Below are 19414 nucleotides of genomic sequence, written 5' to 3' on the forward strand. Positions count from 1 at the left end.
ATTGTAGGTTTTGCCTCTATGGACTGAGAAAGCAAGGGCCTTTGCAGGATAATTCATATCAAACTTGGCCACTTTAGCTCATGGAAGTGCATTTTCCAGAAAAAGAAAAAAAAAAGTTGAAACGGATTTAAAAGAATGAATCAATTTTTAGAAGCTCAAAAGGAAGGAACATTTGTTCAGAAGGGCACTGAGTTTTTAAAGCCATTCAACATTCAAGTGAATGTCTCCAAAATAGTCTTGAAAGAGGTTGCTATACTAGCATATGAGAAGAGTGTTATTGCCTTTCTCGTATAAATAGGAACAAATGCCTTGAGGAACATGATCTTTATCTGCCAATAGTAAAAAAGTTATTCTTTTAAATGCTGTCTGCTGGAGTTAGACTGTGTAAATACTCTCCATGCAACAGAGAACTCTTATGGCATTCCTTGCCAAACAGCACTGTGGATGCAAGAGGTTTACACAGCAGACTGGAGACCTAAGAAGGTCATTAGATAGACAAACCATAAATGGATCAGTAGCTCCTCTGGGCTGAAAATAGCTGGAGGTAGAGACATGGGAGTAGGGAATGGCAGCATGTAAGTATTGGACACGTTTGCCCTCAGTTCGGGCTGTCACATCGAGAGCCATCATTGGAGGCAGAGTACTGGTAGGGCACACCCTGGTTCTGAACCAGTCCGGCCATTGGCACATTCTCATTCTCTCTGCAGTGGTCAGGTGAACAGAATTAAATGGAACAAGTAACTGTGTCTGATATGACAGGTTATTTTCTTGTGTATCCTATTGTCTGACCGAGCTGGTCTGTCTAGTATGTCGGGGGACCATCAGCAGACTTAACTCATGTTCTCAGTCAAAGAGAAATAAATTATTTTAGTTTACAAAAGAATAGTCCAACATCTTTTTGTTTAAATCTCACACATATATACACAGTTTTATTTGGGAGCACTAGATATCTGATCCTCTATTACAAAGAGCAGACCTCCTGATTTTCCTAGAAAGTAGGAAATTTGAGACTGTGATGATGGCTTAGTATTTATTATACATAGGCTAGGCACCACAAGAATCTCTTCATGAGGCTAGCTCTTCTTTAAAGAAAAGTTTTCTCCTTCATATCTTTAAAAAGAGTTTGGTTGGAAAATCATTTTGCTTCTTGCTTTGTGTGCTGTACTTTGGTAGCCAGGAGGAAGAGATAAGCTAAAAGGGAGCCAGTGAGATTTTGCTAGGAAAATCTCTCCTGTTGAAATTTTTGATTTACTAACTAACTCACAGGACTCTTTGCCTTTCATAACAAAGGTCAGAGCTCATCCATTTCTAGATAGCAGTTAATTAAATAATAATAGGACGAAGGGTCTGTTGCTTTTGTGTGAATGTCCTGTTTCATGTTCTTAAACTGAATATACACTTGGATTTGGGAAGATGCAAACGATAATGATATTAAGATTGCAGAATATTTTAAACAATGTAATTAATCTGGTTGTTTCATCAGAATGATTTCAAATCCTTTAAGAAATTGATTCATTTTAAGTGTCGACATTCTGTGTGTGCATTTATAAGTGAGCATAAATCAATGTGAAAAAAAGAGATCCTCAATACAGTATAAAAACTTAATAGGTGTAATATATATTTCATAGTATTTAAACCGTTTGTAAGGCTACCTGATAGTATGTCAAACAAAGTGTTATCAAATGTGTAATGAAAGAGCAAGCTATTTTATTATTTTAACTATTGCTCCTGTCCTATTTAATTTGTTTGTGGTGAAAATGATGGGCCTAAAATTATGACGCTTGTATGAAAATAAATTGTTCTCTATAAGGAAGTACAAATCACTTCTAAAAGTTAAAGAAAGCCCCTGACTTCCCTGTGCTACAAAGCAGAGAGAAAACCTGAGTATTGCCATATCTTCGTAGACCAAAAAAAAATGATACACAGCCAATTTAACACTAGCGGAGGAATTGACACATGGATTGAAGCTGAACTGTGTTTTGCATCTCAGAAAAGATTCTTACAACTCATCTGCCATTGCCCACAGTAGGAATTAAGCACAAAATATCTCAGAGAATCAAGAACTTAAATTACCATGAAAGAAATATAAAAATGTAAAATTCACCTTGCATATTTGCAGCTTTGATCCATTCCCATATGTTTCAAAGACACTGCCAGCTGGTTCAGTTCAAGTTACCAAATTAAATATGGCCTTGCAGACATGGGGAAGGTAGGCCAGTCTCAAAAGAAAACATTTTACTGGGCTTTAGATTATTTCTCATGGTCAGAGAAACAGAGGGAAACATGAAGTTCCTTTTATTCTCTTCCTGAATTTTCTATCCTATCAAGGTTTTTATATGAGCTACACTGTCCACATGGTATGAAGAAAGGCTCAAAAATACATCACAGTGTGATGTATGCTAGTTCTCAATTGCAAGATATACTCAACTGCTAAGGTTGCCAATTTTCCACTCTTCCACTTATCTTGTTAAATCAATCATGAAACATCCAGAAGTATAAGGAATCAGGAATTTTTGGTTTCATGCTGTTTTTTTCTGAAGTGTACTGGAGGCCTCTACTGGGACTTCAGAAACATAGATTTTTTTAAAGGAAACTTATATTTTCAACAATTTATTTTACAGTTTAAAAGGCTGTCTAAAGGCATTTTGATTTCTTCTCCAATTGAGGATTCATATAAGTTGTATAAATGTTATCTGGAGACTGCATCATATACAGATGTCTTGAGAACAAATCTGTATTAATAGTTGATACCATTAAAAATACCCATCTGTATTTGCAGGTATTTTGCAAATGTACATATGAATATGTCAGCTGAATAGTCAGGAGAAAGAAAAGACTGAACAGAGGACTGGTCACAAGCAGAGGAAGGAATAGTCTGTATCACCAGTTTATGCATAGCATTCAACAGGGAATTCTCATCTGCAAGACAGATGCCAAGCAGGTGATCAATCAGTTTTCAATTCAGAACAATGATGTCATTATTGTCCTATTTGATAAACCCCCAAACAGAGCTGAATTGCCCCTGCATGAGCTCCCCTGACATGAGGGGATCATTACAAGCTTACTTAAAACCTCTTCTTTTCTGTTTCAGATGTCTTTTGTTAGAGAAAATTTTCATTTTCGTTTATATTCACAAGGTCTCTGTGAAGAGAGGGATGTTCCTTAAATCTCCAAGCAAGGTAGGTGTTTCAACAGGAGGCTCCCACCCCAAAGCAGTGGGGTAAAAATGTAGTCTAAGTACATTCTTTTACATGAGTTTAATGAGTACTTCAAGGTCAGAATTATAAATGTTAATAGAGAGAGAGGTCCAAACTCTATTCTCTCTGAATACATATAAGTGTAGTAAAGTTCACAGAGTAAAAAAAATATTTTTAGGGCTAGAAGGTATTACAGTTTATCTATTATCTCATTTTATTTTTTAACTAGAGAAAGTAAAATGAAAGTAAAATCCCTTTGGGATTTATGATTGCTGTCAGAAAAGCACCACACAATGGGCACAGTTGTCATTTCAAGTGCAAAAGGTTGTGACTGAGGTATAGTAAAAGTATGTTAGGAGTTTCCATTAGAGCTTCCTGTGGTAGCAAATAAATCCCATCCCATTCACACCTGATAGGCTGAAATAGATACACAGTTTTTAAGGGGCATGATAAACTGTTGGGACTGCTGACTTAAGAGCAAAATTTCCTTCCTTGCTGAGATTTTGGCATTATTCTGGTGGATCTCTAGGAACTTCAGATCCCCTTCCTTATAACTGTTATGGGTTTGTTTTTTTTTTTTTTTTTTCTCAATAGAGCTGTCACTTTCAAGTCTAATAAAAAACTCTCTGTCTTCCTTTTCTGGGCTTTCTACTTTGACAGTTTCATGTCATAACTTTGTTCCACAATAAAAATAAAAAAGCTCTGGGTGTTAAGGAAGTCCTTGGAAAACTGTAAGTGATAGAGTCAGCATTTACAGAACATATCACAACAGGTCTGACTGACCTTGGCAGCAACAGGAGATCACCATTTCTCATGGATGAGCTTTTCTTGAATGTCTGTCTTTTGTGCTGTATAAAGCAGAAATACCTTTTCTGGGTCAAGGCTACTGCTTTCTGTTTCTCTTACTCTTTAACAGAGATTGTCTACTACTGTCAAGTATTATCTGTTGAAGGAATTTCTCTCAATCCCCTCTGTCTTGTTCTACAGTATCTTAAGATAAATCTACATCACTGGTATTATTTTACAGTCTTACACTATTTTGTTGAGGATTATTTGTTTGAGGATTTTGAATGGTTTACTTTTATCACAGTCAAGCTGCAAAGATTAATGTTTGTGGATGTCCTCCAAATCATCTCCCTTTACTCTGGCACCCAGAGTAATCAACACTGTTTTCTTGTTGGAATGGCCATTGTCCTATTTTTTTAGCAGTTGGCAGAAGTACCAGTTGGAGGGAATGAATAGTCTGTGTTAGCTGTTCGTCTTTAAAAATGGACTCTTCAATAGCATGTGTAAGTATAACAGAATTAAATATACATTTTTATCAGATGCTATGAAACACATGGAGGGGAACTCCCAGGCCACATTTGAAATTATGAAGTTTCTAGCAATTTGTTGAATGCATATAGGTTTATAATATCTGTGTGGACACAGTTGCCTGATTGCATAATACACTGATAATAATTAAGTAAAAACAAAGAATAATTTGAAATAAAAGAGAATGAAAAGACACTCAGACTCATTTACAGTTGTAGAATCTAGGAAAAAACCCCCCACCATCCTCCTAACATACCCTTCCCCTTCTCGCAGTGGAATTTCCCTGCTTTGAAGTTATCTTGAGAAGACACAATTTGCAATTTGCCCAAGAGGTTAGCAGGTCCAAACTACTGTGCCACAGTGTAGGAGGTGGTTTCAAGGCTGACAGCCCCCTGGAAGGAGGATCTGCAAGCATCTTACTTTCTTTTGAATAAAGTGTGACCTCCACTGGTCGTTGTTGTATTCAGGAAAAGGGAGAAAAAGTCCATCATGGAAGAAGGCCCCAAGGTATTTTGTGGCACAAAGTCTTGCAGTGTCAACGCAAGGTTCCTATTTTGTTCACTGGAGAAATATGTAATAGGTATTTACATATGTTTAAGTGGAGCTGCACAGGGGGCAGGGAGAGAGCTGAAGCATGTGCTTGCACTTGCTGAGAGTCATGCATGTCCTACATCTGCCTGCCTGTCTCTTGTGAGCGTTGAAAAATAAAAGTAAGAATATCTTGTTGCCAAGACTAATACATACATACTTTTGCTTCATTTTTCACTTCCATGTTTCTATAATCATTTTAAAAAATGAAAATATTAAAAAAATAAAACAAACAAACAATAAAACCCCTCAGACTGTCCAGGGCAGAATTCAACCCACAAAGAGTATGCAAACTGAAATAACCTTAAAATAGAACCTTAAAATAACCTTAAAATAGAAAGTACCTTTAAGGAGAAATGTACCATAAAGAAGAGGTTTAAGGAACCTGAGCGCAAGTCATTTTTGCTACAATGTATAACCACACTGAAGAGAGTAAAGGGTAGGAAGACACAATATTTCTGAATTTCCATGTCTTTGTGGGCTTAAGTCAGACCCTTAACTTTATTTGAATATAGTATTTTTGTAGTTTAATGCATTTCATACAGAATGTATAAAGTAGATTTAATAACTGTCTCTTAGCTGTGGTTTATCTCTACCTCAGAGAAAGCTAAAATAAGTTTTTAGTGAAATGGCTGAAAGAGCATGCACAGTAAGTCTTCTATCAAATTGTTTCCAGTCTTGCTGATTTGTAAAAGATTTTTTAGAAAGATTCTGGCTTTCTATGTAGAATGTTAAAGTTTGATTCTGTGCCCAAAATTTATAATGCGAACCACAAATAACCAGTGGAAGTCTAGCTTGCCATGTTCTGTTTTTTAAAACTCCTGAGATTACTTTGCTATCATGTGGAATTTGTGCTAGTATTTAACCCAAGTTTTACTCTCAAAAAGAAAATTGTATTATAGTGTATTACATATTTCTGGCTCTAATAGCTACTAAATATCTTGGAAGAAACTAATCAAATCCCCAGACCTCTCTGTCTTTTTTTGTTTTTCTCTTTCAGAAGTGCGTCACAGAGAAAGGACTAACTTTGTGAACATACTCCTGTGGTAGAAAGGACAAAAATGAACAATTTTTATGTAATTAGTCACCCGACACAAGTGTTCCAGAATAAGATCTTCTGAAGTATCATAGCAGAAATATAAATGGAATACTTAGAGTTGCTGCTGTCAGCTGTTAAAAATGGAAGTATTTCTGCAGCATTTCAGGTTCTCTGGATAGTTGTGCATCAAACTAAGGTATTCTTGTGGCATTGAATTGCACAAGGGCAGTTAACTGCTTTTGTCCTGCCCCAGAAGCAAAACAGCCCACTGGCACCATTTAAGGCAACAAAATCAGGCTGGACCAGACTTGTGTTTGCCCTGCTTCCCTAGCCTTTTGCCTGTCTTAGCTGGTATAAAGGCATTTCTTACATTTCAATGTGCTGTGGTGGTTATTCAAATTGTTAATAGAGGCAGTTTCCTAACATTCCAACTCAAACATTGGAGTGCAGTAAACTTAAGCTGACTGGGCATCAAAAAGTATAAACCAGCAGTGTTAATACAATCAGTCTCATGGGATCACTACCGCTGTAAACTGGGACTACAGCCCATGTGTCTTCCAGCAGCTTCTCAAAGTGCTCTCCATGCATACCCGAAAAGGCCAGACAATTTCTCCCTTAACCTATTGGAAAGAAATTTGTTGAGGTACACAGGTTTTCACACACAGCTTAAGGGATGTGCTCCCACAGTTACTAGCACTGCTTGTAAGTCAGGAGTTAGTGCAGGCACAGCATCCAGGTGTAGGGTGTTATTACAGGCTCTGCTTTGAAAACATACTCGTGTGCCTCTCTGCCATCTGGCATTTCTGATTCAGGAGAATATCTGTATTTTTTTGTCTTCCTTGAACACTAAAATCAAGGGTCAAGGTCTGCTTTTTTCTTTTGTACAGTTTGGTTCATCTGGGAGTTGTTCCTAACATAACAAAGCTGTGGTTTTGCAGTAGGCTTCAGCAAGTTTAAATCTATGCTGCTGCTGAAGATGGTGGTACAGCTCTCTTTTCCTTCCTGCTCCAGATGCATATTCTGCTGTCTCCCTAGGGAGAATGAGCATACTTCTGGCTTCAAGGTCAGCTGTGTCAGGAACCATCTGAAAATTAGTGTGTGGCTGAGATCTCAGGTGGATAATTTTGGTATTTTTGATCTGGCTGACTCTGAGGCAGCATGAGAACTGATGATGAAAGGAGAAGAGTATTTACCTAGGTCTGAGGAGAGGAGGGGGAGGAGGGTGGTGAGTGGGCCTGCCTCTTGGTACACTCCATACTTAGGGTGGCTTAAGCCAATAATGAAACAGCACCTAAGAGTCTACTTGCTAAATTCAGAGGTGAAATGTGCTTCTGGTATTAGGGAAGACCAAACACTGGAAAATTCCAATGCTTTTTTTTTTTTTTAACTTTCTGTGTAGTGTAATTTCCAGAGAGCTTGAAGCAGAGCCATCATGCAGGAAAAATAAATAATAGATATTGAGTGGAAACAATAGTAAGAGCTAGACACTTCACATAGATCCAGTTTTCCATTTTTTTTCCATATAACTCCACTAGTTTTCCCTGGAATGTTCTTTTGTGGGGAGAATGTTGAAAATACTCTGAAACACACCAAAAATTATCAAAAAGGTACACACAATTCATAAGCACCTTACTTATTGAAGTAAATTTGTTACTAACTTGTTTTTTTCTTTAATCAATCCAATTCTTCTTCCTGCAATTCCTACCTAGACAGGCCCACGAAAACTGTGGTACTGGAGAGGAAATGATGCCTCAAAGTTACTCAACATGTGAGTTGGGAAAGGAGCAGGAGGACTGTGAGGGGAAAGGAGGGGGAGTGGGGGAAACATGGATGGATGGATGGATCTGAGATTATCCTTCAGCTAAGATTGAAATAAAATTTCACCTTAAAACAGGGTGGCTGCTGCTTCTATGAAAGTCTTGGGGATAATTCATCTGCCACTTGATAAATTGGCAGGGTTTCTTCCCAGGTTCTCTTTTCTATTCTTCTTTATGCTTTGTATGTGTATACACGTGTGTGAGGTATGTGTATGTAATTTTCAAGATATCTGGCCTCTTCTTTCTCCTTGGCTAACTTCTGAAATAGAGCTGTCAGGATGATTCCAACATTTGAAGCCATATTCTTCCTGACAGAATATAACTCTTTTTCACAGTTTTCCTTTTTTATGGTCTGAAGTCAATGGGAATATTCAATGCAACCTAAGGTCAGGTTTCTGAATTTTAACACAATTTCCCATGAGAAATAGAAGAAAGAAAATTCCTTTAAGACAGGGAAGAAAAAGTAGAACGGTAATGTAAGGACAAAACACTTGTTATGTGGCTTTAAAAAAGCAACTTGAAGAGATTTCAGATCTAGGGGGAGGTGAGCTTCATTTAATCTGTCCAGGAATTTAACAGCAGTCACAGAGTTATCAGTCATTTGTAAAAAAAGGTTGAACTCTGATAGCAACTGGCTGTGCTAGCTAATCTTGAAATTCAGAACGCCAACTGCAAGAAGATACATCAAGTTAAGTAATATCAAAAATGTATTGAAATATAGCATATGCAGTCATATAAAACTATATGATGTGGCAGGATTTTAAGCAATGCCTTAGCAATATGGCTATATGTACAGCCATGGGCTATACAGAAATAAAACCACTTTTTCTAGAACATAGGAAAAGGGTCGGTTATAAGCTGAACAGGTTTGACTGATTCATTTATATCTCATCAGTGATATTATTTGATACCTTGGAAGGCAGAGGTTGTGAACATTCAGTCAACAAAAAATTTTGTAATACTAAAAAGAAATGGTGGTGTTCATTTGTTTTCTGCAAAGGAAGAGGTTTCATGCCTGAGCCCACCTCCACAGAGTGGAAATTCACAGAGACCTAGTTTTTATCTAGGCAGAGTTTCTCATATATCAGTGGAAATTTTAGATCTCTCTAATATCAGTTGGACTTTGAAAAAATCTAAATTTTCTTGTTTTACATATTTCTGATGTCAAGTCTTACATTTTGTATTAGTAAAATAGGATGAGAATGAAGGTGTTGCTATTTACAAACTCTTTGAAGATGTAAGGTGCTGTATATATCTATAAATCATCACTTTCATATGAGTTTGGATGTGCTAAAAATGCAGTACATTTCATTGGTGATAAAGCATCACGATCAATGAAGAATCTGAATATTAAAGTTAGAGGAGAGTATTTTATTTTTACAATGTCCCTGTATATATTCCATTAAGAAAGACAAAATATGCTTTATTAGTGTAGTATTTCAAGCTCTTTTTGCTTCCCCAAATGTCAGCTGTCAAACTTTGTTGCCATCCTTGAGAACAAATAAAAAGTGAGGCATTTTTCTGTTTGGAAGGCTTGCCTTCCAGTAATAACCCTATCTTATCAATAGTTTAAAAAAAAAGGTTTTAAATTAAAACATTGGCTAAAAATTATATCTTATGATGTAGAATTGCAGAGAGTAAGATAAACTTAGCAGAGTAAAACATGCTGTAGGTAAGAGAAGTGGAAGCAGTCTTGCCCGTGGCAAGATGAACTACAAAAAATCCAGTTTTATAAATGATAAACAGTCCAATTACATTTAAGTTTTTTATGGAAAACCTACTCGACAGAATATTTAAAGTCTCGAATGTGCCTCTGTTGATTTTGTGCTCTCTCTTAATAACAGTTCCATAACAGTTTCCATAACAGTTATTTCTATTCTGTTTTCAGTCTGCTTCATGTTCCCTTGTCTTACCTCTCCATCCCTCTCCCCCTCCTCTGCATCCTTTCTCTCTTTCTCATATAATCTCAGAGCTGTTAGAAAAAATGCTGCTTTTTTTTTTCTGCGTAATGTTCTTCAGCTTTAGCAATTTTCCATTTCACTTATTCCTTGTTATACTTTTTCCATTTAATATTTTGGGAGAAAAATCATTCTATTTTAAGTTGAGCCAAATACACCATCACAATATTTTGGTCCATGTTAGTTTTTTTTCAAATATAAAGTTTATTTGCAGTTTCCTGTGCTCTCCATTTGATTGCTATTAAAGGAGGAGGAGGGGAAAAGTCTTAACTTTTGCCATCAGCAGAAGGTGTATCTTTACAACTGTCACTGTTTCTCATCCCTCATCTGCTTTGCAGTAGCATGGAAGCTCTGCAGGGTTGTCTACACAGCCTGGGTCTCACAATAGCATAACTTGTTTATAGGATGACATTGGTCTGGAGCTAAAATTATTACAGTATGTTTTAGAGGATGATGCACTCTGAATGAGTTCTAAGGAGGGAAATAAATACTACAAAAATTGTTAGGACAGTGTAGTGTTGTGTGGGCAGCAGTGGGTTATAAGAGCTGGTTTGGAGGTGGAATGCAAGTGATTTTAAGTAGAGTCCAGGATTTTTGAAATCAGAGAAGCTTTTATTAAAAGACCACCTCCTACTAGTAGTGACTGTATTTTCAGGGTAAATGAAGACTGAAGGAAATAGGATGATTAATTTTACTACTGATTTCTGTTTATTGCTACAGAAAGCATCTCTTTGCATTTAATCCATGACTGTTCTGTCCTAGATGATACTTTCTTAGAGTTTATATAAAAAGGCTATATGAAAGTGGACAAAAATGATGATGCCGCTTATGATACAAGATAGAAGAAGGCTGGCAAATACTATGGTGCCACAACATTTAGGCACCATGGTGATAGATGCCTTAGAGCTACATGCAAGAGAGACAAACAGAATGCGTCAAGTATTGCCCAATTTACATAAAATTTTTCATAAAATAACTTGCAGTGTTTGAGAAAGAAAATAAATATTTGGTGTTTGGGTTGCTATGGTGTTGTGGTAGTGATAAAAGCAAAACTATGAACAAACAGTCTATGCTACATTATGAGTTTACTAAGCAGACAGTCTTATAAGTAACAAAGTGAATATGAAAAAAGGCTTTAATTATGTAGAGGTTAGTTGTGATACCAGCTAGTGTAATGACAGCTTTTTCTGTCCTCTTCACTTAGGAAGATCTTAATCACTGATTTCAAAAAACTCTGAAGAGGGTTGTGGAGCAAATGCTGTGAATTTCTGTATTTGCTCCTTACTTTGATTTACTTCTTTGGACTTGGTGATAGAAACAGCATGTTTTGTCAGCCTCTGAGAGCATTTCCTGCTTTTCCTTTCAGTTGGGATGAACATTTACTGTGTTTTACTGTGCTTCTTTTTTATTCAGAAGCATTTTTAATAGTTTCTTCAATCCAAGGGGGATGAGTGCTCTCTTTTGCATGCTCTTCTGCACTAACATCTGGTTGCAGCAGACCTCTTAAACACATGCCTAAGTGCATCCTTAAATTTTTGGTTTGTCATATGCCTAAAGGAGTATGGTAGGCACATTAAAGAGCAGTATATTCTTAAGTGCTTTTTTGAATAGGAACCTAAATAGGAATGAAAAGACAATTATATACTTTTAATTGCATGCATTAATTAGCCAAGTATATGTTTCATTTGCTAACATTATCTTTTGTAGTTATATAACTTTAAAGATTACAGAAAAGTACTTAATCCAAATTTTGTTCAGAAATGTACTTACCACATTCAGTAGATGTGTTTTAATAAGTATACTTATCCTCAGTATAATTTAGCTGCAAAGGTGTTGATAAAGAATAAGTGGTTGCTTCTATTCAGCACACATATTTTGCTAGTAAATGAACTTTCAATACTGAGAAAAGGGTTTAGAGGGGATAAAGAAAAAATAAAATTGAGAAATTCATGGTAACTTTTTGGAAGGTGCATCAAGGTTTAAGAATTTTGTGCCTTTGCTATAGTGTAATTATTTTTCTTCTGAGCAGGCAATAACCTAGTTTTTCTGTTAGGCATGAATGAATGAGCAAATTTAAGAATTAAGTACCCAAACAGAATAAACATGTCCTTTTGTAGTTTATGAAACATTTGGCTCTGATAATGCAGCTCAAGAAAGTCGTACTCTTTTCTAATAAGTGAATGGCTTGAAACATATTCTGTATCACAGTCTGAAAAAAGTAGTTACTTTATCTAATTTGCAATCCTTTTGCTAGGGGCAAGGGTAAGAAATTTAGGGATGAGTTAACATATCCAGCCCTCTTATGAAGCTTCATGGTACTCTTGTAACCTTCCATAAGAGAGGAGGGGGACATCCTGAGCAGAAATGATAGAAAAATTAGACATCAGCATTACACTGGAGTTACACAAATTTGAGTTCAATAGAATAGTCACCTGGCATATATTTTCTTAAACTCTGCTTAACTTTTTCTGAAAACTCTCTCAAGAATGGTATATTTTACCAATACTTTACCTTGCAGATAACTTTAAATAAAAGGAAACTATTCCCCAAATGCATACTTGTGTGAGCATTTGGGATGCAGTAAGTGTGTTTTCATTATGACTTAACAATTTCAGCTGTGAGCAACTATACAGCAAAAAGTAGAAAAAAATGCATCTTTGGAGGTAAATTAAATTGCGGTACCCAAAGAATTGGGATCTGCCTTTTCTAATTTAGACATGAGAAAACTAAAATAAAAATAAAGGTTCAAATTAGATTCTCCACTGCTTTCAAATGTCTTCATAAAAAATGAAATTGAAATGGAGTATAGGGAATGACAGAACTTAAAAATATTTTTCACTGCATTTTCAACATGTACTCATCAATGTACTATGTGAAGATTCTGTCTGCAATTCAAAAAGCCTTTCTAAATGAAATTCAGCAAAAAACAATGGTCTGTCTAAGCAGAAATGATCTTATCCAGGACAGTCATTTGGATAGTGTATTTGTGTACATCTAGGTCTGTGGAGACAATTTAGAGAAGAGGTAGGGAAAAGACAATCCTGATAATATTATTTGTAAAGTATCTCTCCCCTGAATGATGTTTCACCATTTAAAAGACTAATTAGATTGCATGATTGCATGACTCTCCAGAGTTTTGCATCTCAGCAATAAAATCCCCACAGAGTCATTTATCATGTCAAAGGGTAAGTGGTATTTTTTGGGGTATTCATCTGGATAGACGAAAAACAAACACTGCAGTTTGGAAATTTGTAGATACATATACATGACCTGTAAATGAGTGATCTGCAAGATTACAAACTGAATGTTCTTTAAATGGAAACATGAAAGGTATTTCTGTGCATTAATGTATCTTTTAAAGTTTGAAATACTTTTAGTTACAGCCAGCCCTCAAACGCTTCTGGATGCTTCCAAATGCAGTACTGCAATGGCAGTCAAAAAATGTGGAGTGAGTCCACAAATGTATAGGAAGTGGATTTTGCACTTTTGATTTTTTTTTTTAATTGTTTGGTTCTATTAGCCCTAAGTAATCTGTGTTGCAGGCAGGCCAACTTGTCACTGCTAGTGTCGTAGTTATGTTCAGCAGTCTTCATGGCTAAAGTCCAATAAGTATATCTTTGGAGGATCATAATTTTTCTAAATGGTATGATTTTTTCAGTGAGGACTTTGGTCTTGAGTCTGCAAAAATCAATGCTTTTGATTGACTTTAAAAATACAAACAGTGTAGTCTTTTGGGAAAGACCCTTAATTTCCAAAAACATGTCAGGTTGGACTCTACAGACAGACTTTTATGCTTAGTACTGTGAGTACTTATCTTGCCTAATTTCAAAATACCCTAGATCAGCTGCAGGATAAGGCCAGGAGCATTTTCATCCTGAGTTATCAATGTCTGCAGTACAGAGACATGTCTTTTTTGGATAGTACCAGGAGAAATGCAAATGCATTAACCATGCATTAACCATGCAGAGCAGCATAGTCTTTTACATTCAAGCCCTACTGGAATTCTCAAAGTAAGCATTCTTTTCCCCAACTAACCTATATAACTTAACTGGTAGCTGTTAGTGGTCTATCAATTATATGTGTGGAAATTTTGCCCTCCAACATTCCCACTTCAGAAACTAATGGTTTCCTGAGTATGCAGGGATAAGGGACTACTAAGGGCTTAGTAACTATGGCCTTCTCTTAAAGAAAGGGAGGCTTAGTTGTCTTTTGGGTATAATGCAAATTTTGAAAATTTACTTTTTTTATTTTTTTAATCAAGTGATTAAAAAAATCACTCCCAGGTCTCTCCTGCTGCAGGTTGTAATCCACATTACTCATCTTGCTACCATCTTACATTCTCCATCTCTCCTAATGAAATTTTTTGGCAGGACAAGAGCTGGAAAATACTTCTGCATCTGGCTGTCTTTGGGAGGAAAGACTGTGTGAAGTGTGAGGTGTGAGGAAAGACTCATTCCCCTTTGGATTATGAAAACAGTGCTTATAATAAGACCATATGTTGTGATCCTCTAGTGGACAGAGGTCTGTTCCCCTATGCATGCTAAATGCAACATAACTGTGTAGATTAAAGACTTTTAATAGTCCCTTCCCTTTGATATTTCCAGTTTCTCCTGAGTGCACAGACTTTCCTAGGTCATTTCTGTCGTGTGCCATTCCTAGGTCTCCCCAGGACTTGTTAAGAAATTTTGCTAGCTAAGCTGGATGACTGGAATTCTATTAAGCGGTAAATTGTCCTGTCCCTTCTCCTCCCCTCTCCCTCACTCCCTGCCCACCCCACCCCCCACTAAAAAAAGGAATGGTTTTATATTCTAAAAGTTATTATTATATAGTGCATTACTGGAGTAGGGAAAGACTGAAATTGCTACTTATGCTCATTCTTCAATATGTGGGTGTACTTTGGTAATGCAAAATTATTCAAAACTACTGTTATCAAGAACTTGGCAACAGAGAATCCTGAGGGCAGAGAAACATCTTAAACCCTTTTTCTTCAGAATTTAAAAGCTTTCCTTATATTCAGTTGGGATTCCCCCTTTTTTTTTTTTTTTTCTGGTTTTGTCTTTAATTTGTCTTAAAGTGTGGATCACAAGAGAGGAGCTGGGAGGTAGAGCAAAAAACATTGGCCAGAGTGATGGGGAAAAGATCTTCCATTTTTTGAAGGTGCATCCAAAAGAAATTATTTTTTGGTCTGTAAGGTCTGATTAATTTCACCTAATTTCAGGTGCCTCTGGTAAGGGGCAAAAAGGGGGTCACCCTGAATATTTCCAATTGGATATGGAAAGTGGTGGTCAACTCCAAATTGCTCACCCCACCTCAAGTTTTCTCTGTCCTTCACCACTGATTATAAGGCAGAACAAATTAACTTGCCACTTAGGAAATAGATATTTTAATAAGGTTAAAACTTGGTCCTTAAAGATCATATTTCCTATGATGTTTTAATGCTAAAGACTGGAAAGAAAAAAGACTGATTAGGATTTTCAGAAGACATTTAACTTCCACTGATTTCAAATGGGACTATATGGATACTTTGGAACCTAATGAGGTTTCTGAGTACCTTGAGAAACTATGTCTGCAAACCTGAGTTTCACTGAAAATAAATAAAATTAAATATATTAAAAGCTACATCATACAAGAAAATCAAAATTTGATGTTTTAGACAGTTCAGTAGCTTTCAAAATATTAAACTTTTGCCCACTCATTTCCTAGTTAATTGGATCTTCAGTTTGTTTAGGATGGTCTGGATGCACCATAAGATTCTATGAAGAAAAAGATTTTTTATAAAAATAAACAAATTCAGTCAAGATTTGTTGGTAGTGGGAAAAGTTAAAAATGTAACTTAATTTTTGCTCACCTGCTTATATTTTTTTTTCAGACGCGAGAGATTAGGAATGGATTTTGCTTTAATAAAGTGTGCCTGCTGTGATGTTGCTGCTATTTCTAAATGGGATATCTCATTCCTCGTGATATGAAGCTCCACAATTCCATTTTATTGGCCAAGCAAGGCAATCCTTCATTAGTTCAGAGCTCCGCTGACTTCAAGAGGGTATAATGCCAAGGTGTAAACTCTTCCATGTAGAACCTTGCATGAAAAATTTAGCAGGGTTGAGCCTGAACTTGGCTGTATTTGTATTTGTTGCAGCTGAAATATGCTATCCTGTGATAACAGCATCAGTAATATCTTAGTAGGGTATTACAGAAAGTGAACAGCATTATGTTTATGATAAACAGGAAATGGTATACTGTTGGAGTTATTAATTAACGTAGAAGGACATGTAAATAAAAAACTTATAAACTAAAATGGAGAGCATGTTCTGATATAGTGCATTTTTTCTGGTTATGTTACTACCATTTGGATCATTATGCAAATAAGCAAATATTTGTGGAAATCCTGTATTTATGATTTAGCATTATTAGAAAATTTCTGAAGGAGTAGCTGGCACCTCCTTTCTTATAAATACACTAGTGTAGTCACTGGAGTGATACATTTTTAAAAGGATTTTGAGTATAATAAATAATATAATTAATAAATAAAATAAATATAAATAATAACAAATAAAAATAATAATATAATTTTTAAGGCTCATACATATATTTATTGTTACTCTAGTTTTTCCCCTATGTCATTTTTAACAGCAATATGGAGTGATTTCAGTATCTGTTTCAGCAGAATATTTCAACAATAACACAAATCTGTTGCAGAAGTTACTACTTGAAAAAGTTCTTGTACCTTATATAGTGCTACTTATGAATGCAATAAGTGACATAAATATGCCAGTATATCTGACTTGATCTAAATCACCCTAAATTTAGGTGAAATCTGTAAAAACATCAGAAATAAAGTCCAGGTGCATCATGAAGGTGAAGTTAAGTACTGTAGTGAGGTCTTTGATAAAACTTTATTTTGTTAATTTTAAGAAGTGAAAATTAAATAAATGCTAGCTTCTGCAATAAATTAAATAATTTAATTCCAAATACAATAACTGTAAATTTTGCATACCTAATTAATGTCTTCTTTCTATATTCAGACATGATCATTAAATTTTTTACTAGCTTACTACTGAATTGATTAATTCCAGAAGTGTCATTACTGACATGTTACTTGGCTAAAGCAGGCATCCATCAACACGTTAAAAATATTTTTGATACATTTACAAAAAACACTAATTTTATATATTTTTCCTACTACTGTGATAAAGTGTTGATAAATTTAAGTAGCGTGTGTTTTCTGAGCATTTTTTTTGTTTCTTTTTTTCAGAATAAAAGAAAAAATCTCTATTGAATGTGCAATGAAAGCAAATTTTTTTCCAGTTCAGCAGTTTCTGCTGAATTGTAAACAATCAGGTTGTTTCAAAAGGAGAGTAGCATGGTCTGTAACTCTGACAGCTAGTAGTAGTTTAGTTTACTGCTTCAACCACCTGCCTTCTGACTTAATATTGGAAGCAAGAAGCATGCAATTAAGTATGAGGAAATGAAAATAAATGACACTGTTCATTGCACATTACAAAGTGCCTGGCAGAAAGAATGCAGCTTGCCTGGACCTGATGACCCCAGGGGAAAACGTGTCTCGTGCCTGGGAAAGCGCCAGTGAATCAGACATTGACCCTGGCTTTATTCACTATCAAATGCATTGGGTTCCTTCTGAGCAATTTGAAACTTTTTTTTTTTTTTTTTAAAATTATAATTGAGTTCTGAAAAGCGGGGAGGTATAAAATGAAACATATACTGAGTGTGTGGTAGAAGCTACAGGACACCAAACCTGCAGGAGTATGTTCTTTATAATTTCTTCAGGAAAATTATTTGGATTACATCCTAAATTTGTCTAATTTGAACTGGTTATGAAATTCTAAGGCTTCTAGAGGTGAAGAGGTCTTTGAAAGATTACTTCCATCTATGCAGCAATATTGCATACAGTGCAATATTACTGTGTATATAACTCAAAACCTCCCCTCATTTCAGAATTTGAATGCTTAAAACCTGTTTCATTTTAAAATGCCTGTTTGTGAATGCTGTACCCTTTTTCCTATATATGGTTTATACAGTGGTTAGAACAAAGTTATAATTGTATTTAAGTAATTTGTCCTAAATTGTCTGTGCATCTTTACAGAGGTAAGTAAATGCTATCCTGATATTCCAGAATAGGAAGAAACTGCACCGTAGAGAAATCTGATGGCTTGCTCAAAACATGTAACACATCAAAGAGTAGTTGAAAGTGAGATAACCAGTTGTTCAAGAGAATAAAGGTTTTAACATAAATCATGTTATTTTGCTACAGAAGTCAAATTTGTCTTTTTTAGATGAATGTAGGTACATTGCAAATGAATTAACACATTACAGATTACTGTAATGCATTAATTCAGCACTACAGTCTGATGTAGATGGTCATGTATAAATAGTGGGGAAACTTTCATAATGAAAGCAGAAGCAAGTAGAGATTTTCATGTGTTCATGATCTGGTAAAAATGTAGAACTCAGATGAGATGTGCCAAAATGTGTAGACTTTTCAGTGAAGCCAAATAGCAAGAGAATCTTATAGAACAGATAATTTCAGGTAGAAATGGTGCCAAGACTTGGTGGTTGTTAATGATTTCATCTTGAAGAAAGGAGCATCTTAGTAGCTTGATAGGTATTGTTTTGAGTATAATTTTTTTCACCGCATAACCCAAAGTAAAAATCAAGTGTGCAAACTCAGAAGGAATTGAAACCTTTTAGGGAGTCACAGACCCCCCATTCCAAAACCACCAACTTTCACATTTCTGGCTGTATGCAAGTACATTGATCTTCTTTTTCTTTAATATTGTATGCACACTCCATAGAAGAATTTTTTCATTTTTCAACCAAATTTTAGGTAAGTTCCTCACATTCTGTGAAAGGTAGTCTTCTTTATGGCACTTCTTCACAGAGCTTTTTAGACACCAGTAGGAAAAAAAAAAGCATTTGGATGTCAGTCATTGAGTCTCTGCTAGTTAAAAATCATGTCTTTCAGAGATGCTTTCTATCCATAGTCCTGCACAACATGAAATATGGTTGACAGCTATATTACCACACTGCAGATTGCAAAGCAATTCACATTCACACTTCTAAGTGCCTCTCCTTTCAAGACTTATGGATGTATGCCAAATTACTTGCATTGTGGTATATGGCCTTCTATATGTACTTTATAGAATAGGTCTCTGGTTTCCATTAAAATCAATGAAGTAGGGACCAAAAGAGCTTTCCTGAAGTATTTACTAGATGTCAGACAAAGTTAATAATAAAATAGTTCATGTATAATATGCATCTTCAATATATTTCAGTGTTTATCTTTAAGAAGATATTTTCTGAATTTAGGACAGAAATTCCTCAGCTAAATTTAAATGTAGCATTAAGTTCAGCTGTCATTGTTTGCTCCCCATTAATGTCTCTGTAAAAAAAGAATATATAATATTTAGGGAAGTGCTTCCAAATGTAATGGACCAGCAGCCATTTAAAGACTCTAAGGTCTTGTGTTAACAAAATCATCATGGT

This window comes from Vidua macroura, chromosome 1 (genome assembly GCF_024509145.1).
Source record: "Vidua macroura isolate BioBank_ID:100142 chromosome 1, ASM2450914v1, whole genome shotgun sequence".
In the NCBI taxonomy this organism is placed as follows: Eukaryota; Metazoa; Chordata; class Aves; order Passeriformes; family Viduidae; genus Vidua; species Vidua macroura.